The sequence below is a fragment of the Ictidomys tridecemlineatus genome, chromosome 6, assembly GCF_052094955.1.
Source record: "Ictidomys tridecemlineatus isolate mIctTri1 chromosome 6, mIctTri1.hap1, whole genome shotgun sequence".
In the NCBI taxonomy this organism is placed as follows: Eukaryota; Metazoa; Chordata; class Mammalia; order Rodentia; family Sciuridae; genus Ictidomys; species Ictidomys tridecemlineatus.
In genome coordinates, this window is record NC_135482.1 from 147,988,582 (window position 1) to 147,995,357 (window position 6,776).

Sequence of the window (6,776 nt, forward strand, 5' to 3'; positions counted from 1 at the left end):
AACAATCCATCTTTTTTTTAATGTGGGAGTTTGAAATTAATTGATGTGAAAAAATGAAATAAAGAAAAACTTAAGGTCTTTTAGCCTCAGGATTCTCAGAACAAATGATATTGACATTAGGAAATAGTTTAGCATCTTTTATATCATAATTAAATATAAAGGGATTTTGTTCCTTTAATTCTATTTTATTTAATATGAAGACACAATGAAGCAGTAGAATGCCATATTTTTCCAGTAGTAAGTTACATAGCCAAAAACTGAAGAGTACTCTTCCTTGTTCAAATTTTATATTTCATTTCATTTCATTTCATGGTACTGGGAGTTGAACTCAAGGGTATTCTACCACTCAGTTAAATACACAACTGTTTTATTTTTAATTTTAAACCATCCTTGCTAAATTGCCCATACTGGTCTTGAACTTCTTATCCTCCTTACTCAGCCTCCCAAACTGCTGGGATTATAGGTGTGCACCACTGTAGTGACTAGAACATTATTTTCAATATTTTAAAATCTCTACTCCAGAAGCAAAGGTGTAACAACTTTAACATCACCATGAATGTTGATGAATATTTTGTACTTAAACTCCCAAATTCACTAATAGCTATATTTCTATAGCTAATTCTATATTTTATGTTACATTAAAATAAATTGCAGGGTATATATTAAGGATGAGTCATGTAATCATTTTATTTAACAAATATTATTGTTTTCATTTAAATATAACTACATAATTAAATAAGAAAATAAGATAAATCATCAGTGAAAATAACTTAATTATGGAACATAATGTTTCCAAGTTATGCATTCCTATATCATTGTGTGATATATACATATATACACACACACATACACACAAACACACACACACTCACACACACACAAACAATGACATATTTGCTATTTTTTCTGGGGGGGGCTCTATGATAATTAAAATCCTCAATTTTGAAATATGTAAAATATTCCAATTTAAAAGTTCAAAGTATTGACACATTATAGCAAAGATTAGTTCAGAACATAACTACAAATTATGAATAGCCGAGATTATTTTCCTTTGTATTTATTATTTAATGACTTGCTAGAAATACAAAGGAGATCATAAAACAACATAGAAGTACTCTTAAAGAATAGAATAATATATGCATTTAGGTAGAGGAATATTGGTATTTGGAAGATAAGGCTCTCCTTATCCAAATTCTTCTATTATTTTTTCATTTTGTATTTATATGTATATGTCTTTTTATTATTACTCTTTTTACTAACAGAAATGCCATCTGAGAGTAGATAGATGGCTTACACTAGTTGAAAGTTTAAAAAACATAGACTTTGAATTAGCTCAAAAAGAAGGTGAGAAGAGCTCGCAAACAGAAATAAAATGAAATGGTGCATTTGGGGTTGGAAAATATTATGCTAGTCAAGATATTATGAGTTCCAATGGTAATTTTTCCAGAATTTTTTGGCTCTCTAGCTAAAGAATCTGCATAGTTATGGGTAGGTCAGGACCAGGTTATTGCCATACAGATTGAATTACATATCGAAGGGTCAAGGTGCTGAGCATACAAGAAAACGTTATTGATGATATATTCTGGAATAAAAAAATTGAGTGAGGAAAGAAAGGTTTATACTGTGCAGTACAGAATTATAAAAGTATGCATTATTCAAATTTGAAATGCATGTGCTTTTGAATTAAGTTAATAAGAATTTTCTCTAGGGTTTTTTCTCTAATGTTTGTAATATTATATTTGTATACTTGTATTCTTTAGCTTCAAGTATTTTTCAGGATAAATTTATTTCTTATTCTGTTTAACTGATAGATATGCCTTAACTAATACATGTGCATTCTGAATAATGCCATATATATATATATATATATATATATATATATATATATATTCATGATGCCATATGCACATATATATGGCATTTTATATATATAATGTTCCCTGGCTAACTCAGCGCCTGTTCCCACCATATATATTCAATATATATTCAATATATATATTCAACCAATTTGGACTCATATCTAATACTGCTCATATATATGTATATATATATATATATATGAATATATATTTATATATTTTTTTCAGGTGTTGAAGTGTGAATACCAACAGGAACTCCTGCTAAGTCACCCAGCTCTTATTTGTAGGACACAGTTTCCTTTTCAGGTGCTGAGTTAGCCAGGGAATAGAGCTGAGAGGGATGGTGGGAACAGGGGCCTGGGTTCCAGTCCTGGCCTTGTCATTAACTAATCTAATTGGTTTAAGGTCACAAATCTCTTGGAGCCCCCTGGCTTTCAAGTTTTGACTAGGAGCATGGCTGTATTCATTCCCTTGGGATTTTAGAAAGGAATTAGGGGAGAGTCTTTGAGGATGGCTTGGAGCACTTCTCCAGTGCTATTCTTGCTCTATAAACCAAGATTTGGAAAAAGAAAATTACTATTTATTAAGTTGCACTATACTTTGTCAAATGTATATATGTATATATCTCACACATACATACAATTTAATGTATGAGTCCAAAGTGGTTGAATGTTGGAACATTGCTTGGTTTTAGAATACTGCCTGATTTCCAGGCATATTCCTCCCTAATCACATGTTCTTTCTTCTCAAAGATTACCAATATCCTGATTTTGTGAGTATAATGTCCTTGGAATATTTTTTTTTTAAATTTTACCCTCTAACACATGACTTCTAAACTACATAGTCTATATACTTGATAGATAATAGAAATGCATGATTCATTTTCAGAGGCAACTTGCCTCATTTGATTTTGTGACTATGGGAATTTTGTATAGATGTGCCTCTTCTTCTGTTACCTCTGTATATCTGCACTAATCAAACATTATGATTACATGCCCATTTTAAACTGTAAGAATTATTGAGAATGACAGAAATTATTGGTTTGTGTTATCGGTTTTATTAGAAATAAAAACTGAGATGACTTATAAATTTTATGTATACTACAAAATTGATGTTTGTAAAATGCCCTATTTCACAAAAATACCCAATTTTAGAAAAATAATAACATTTTGAAAAAAAATTAGTGAGAAGAATATCATTGTACTATGTATTTTCAAGTCTCTTTAATGTGACTCAAGCGGAGATAGTTGAATTCTAATATTTGCTTCATCTAATATAATCTTCTATCTGCTTTGCACTTTTTCCTTTCACATTTTGGATTCTTAATCCGATTGGACTGATTTTAGATAAATATCCCAGCAACATTTAAATATACACAATACCTCTCTGACCTGAAGGGTCACCGGTGTCATATGTCAAATGTCCATATAGACTTCAGTTTGTTTCTGAACATTCTCTTCACTAGTGTGAATATAATTGTCTATTCAATGTCAATACAAAAATCTCTTAATTATTATTACTTTATGTCTTCATGGGTGATAAGAAAGGACTTCTTCCATCATTATATAGTTTTAATTGAGGAATCTCTATATACTATTGAATCCTCCAATCCATGACCATGATATGGTTGTCAATTAATGTTTAATATCTGTTATTAAAATTCTGTTATTTATGCTTTGATCTCTTGTATAGCTCTTTTGGAATTATTCCTAGTAATTTATATATTTTTATTTTGATATGCTTAATTTTTCTTCGGTTTATTGTTGATATTTTTAATATAATTGACTTTTATATTTTTAATTTCCACTACCACTGTTAACTCATTAATTTTAACCATTGAATTTCAAATAATTTTAACTACATTTTCTATGTACATAATCATAACATCTATGGATAAAGACATTTATTCCCTTCTTTCTTTTCTCTTTTGCTCTCCTTCCACCGCACCCCCCACCACACACACACTTTTTCATTTTCCATCTAGAACCTTATTGTCTCATTCTGAAGTTCAAAAGGAAAATTTTAAAATTTCACTACTTAATATTATGTTTTCTGTATTTACTTTATAGGTTTACTTTATTAAACTAAGGAGATTTCCTTTAATTGATAGACTAAGGATTTTTAATCATAAAGTAATGTTGACTTTTATCAAGTGTCTTTTCCAGTGATTTTTTTTTGGGGGGTTGGGGTGGAAGGCCTTACCAGGGATTGAACTCAGGCACATTTGACCACTGAGCCATATCCCCAACCCTGTTTTGTATTTTATTTAGAGACGAGTGTCACTGAGTTGCTCAGCACCTCGCTTATGCTAAGGCTGGCTTTGAACTCTCAATCCTCCTGCCTCACCCTCCTGAATGGCTGTGATTATAGGCATGCCACCACACCAGGCATCTAGTGATTTTAAACTAAGAATTCCTTTTAATCTAAGTGATAGAACAATTTATTTCCTAAATATGTATTCCTGAGATTAAAACCAACTCTGTCATACTGAAACATGTATTTTTATAAATATTACAAGTTCTGTGATTTACTATTTTGGTACATCATTTATCAGTGAATGGGCCTGTCTTACTCTCTTCTCATACTTTTCTTATAAGATTTTAATTTCAAGATTATTCTAATCTTATAAAATTAGATAAAGACCAAGGCCTTTTTCCCCACATTAGTAGAATTCATATAATATCTGAACCTTCTGAATATTTGGAAGATTTAGAATAGTTGAATATTTGGTATATTTTGCATATGGAGTCATTTGGTTTTATGTTTGTGTAAGTACATGTGTATAGAGAATGAAAAAAATTAACTATGAATATTTTTAATATCCGTAGTTACTAATATTTTATGAAGTGATTAGTAGTGTATCAGACACTGCTCTAAAGCCCAAGGCTGCACTGCTAGGTTCAATTTTGATCCTATGAAGTTTAGCTTCTAAATCTATGTCCTTAATCTATATAACAATCTGCCTTTGGGGAACGACGTAGAATTAGTCAGGTAGGTTTTATTTTGTTTTATTTGTCAATAATTCTCCCTGAGTCCATTTTGGAAAAATTTTATCCAGGTTTTTCTAATTTCTATAAAGTGCCAAATTTATTTGACATTTTTTTACCATGGCCTTCTTTTGGCTTTCTAATGTTTTCTAATTTCTAACACTGAATCCTTGAATTTTATCTTGTTAATTTTATTCACTTATTTCACTAATATTTTTATATGATGACCTTTTAATTTATTTGCATTCTTTTTATTTCTAGTGGAATTCTTTTAAAAAATAATATTCAATATGAATGTAAAATTTTATATGGATTTCCTTCCATTTTAAAGGCAACCACTCAAGAAATAAATCTCTAATTAGTTCAGTGAGCGAAAATACGACAATCTCAAACTATCAGAATCTGATCTGTGTTCAAATTGTATAGAGAAAAGTAAAAATTAAAATCAAGATCAGTAAAAATACAAAAGTAAAAATAAATAAATAAAAAGAATGCTGGCACAGCCATTTCTGTTTTGTTGTTCTTTTTAGTTATACATGACAATAGAATATATTTTGACATATCATACATACATGGAGTATGACTTCCCATTTTTGTGGTTATACATCATGTGGAGTTACAGTGGTCGTGTATTCATATACAAACATAGGAAAATTATGTCCAATTCATACTACTGTCTTTTCCAATCTCATCCACCCTCCTTTCTTTTCTCCTACTGTGTCCTATCCAATTCAGTGAACCTTACTACTCCTCCTCACCACCACAGCTTGGCCTATTTTGAGTTTGTATCGGCATATCAGAGAGAACATTCAGCCTTTAGATTTGGAGGATTGGCTTATTTCAATTAGCATTATGTTCTCCAATTCAATCCATTTACTGGCAAATACCATAATTTCATTCTTCCTTATGGCTGACTAATATTCCCTTGTGTATATGTACCATATTTTCTTTATACATTCATCTGTTAAAGGGCACCTAGGTTGATTCCATAGTTTAACTCTTGTCAATTAAGCTGCTGTAAACATTGCTGTTGCCATATTGCTATAGTATGTTGATTTTAAATCCTCTGGTTATATGCTGAAGAGTGGGATAACTGTGCCAAATGGTGTTTCCATTCCATGTTTTCAAGGAATTTCCATTCTGTTTTCCAGAGAGGTTACAATTACAGTCCCACCAGCAAAGTATGAGTATAGTTTTTTTCCCCACATCCTCACCAACATTTATGTTTCAGACCATTTAAATTTATATTTCCAATAAAAATAACAATCTCTGATCCTGATGGGTCACTGACATTTCTATTTTAAGAAGAGCAGAACAGTAACAGAACAGAGCCAAATCTTCTCTTCAAACAAATCAGAAAAATGAGAAAAATCAATATGACCATATCATTTGGTTATCTCCAAGGTTCCCAAATAGTCAGTTTCAATACTTACCAGATGTACAACCAGAATTCACCATGTGTTACAGAAATACAGAAAAAATGATTGATGGTCTGTTGTAATTAATTTTTCTTTGCTATATAGAAGTGTAGTCAACATCAATATGAACACAGATCATCCTCAACTGAGTCATATCTTTCATCAAGTATGAAGCAAAGCCATATTTAACTTCATAACTCTCTGTTATCATAGTATTTTTTTATTTGAAGACAATGGTGTAATCTTCTCTCCAGAGTTTCTTATACCTACTATAACCATGTCTACATTTTTTCCGAAAATACCAGTCTCACTTTGAAGAGCAGTTTTCTCCTACACTCTATCAATGAATCCTTTATTCATTCTGTGGATATTTACTGCATTTCAATAAGCACTGAAGACACATAAAGACCATCTCAACAGTCTTGACCCTATAAAGTTTATGAAAAAATAAGAGATATCAAAACTTTAACCACCATCTAACTCTTGGTGCAAATGTGCTATAAAGGAAAAAT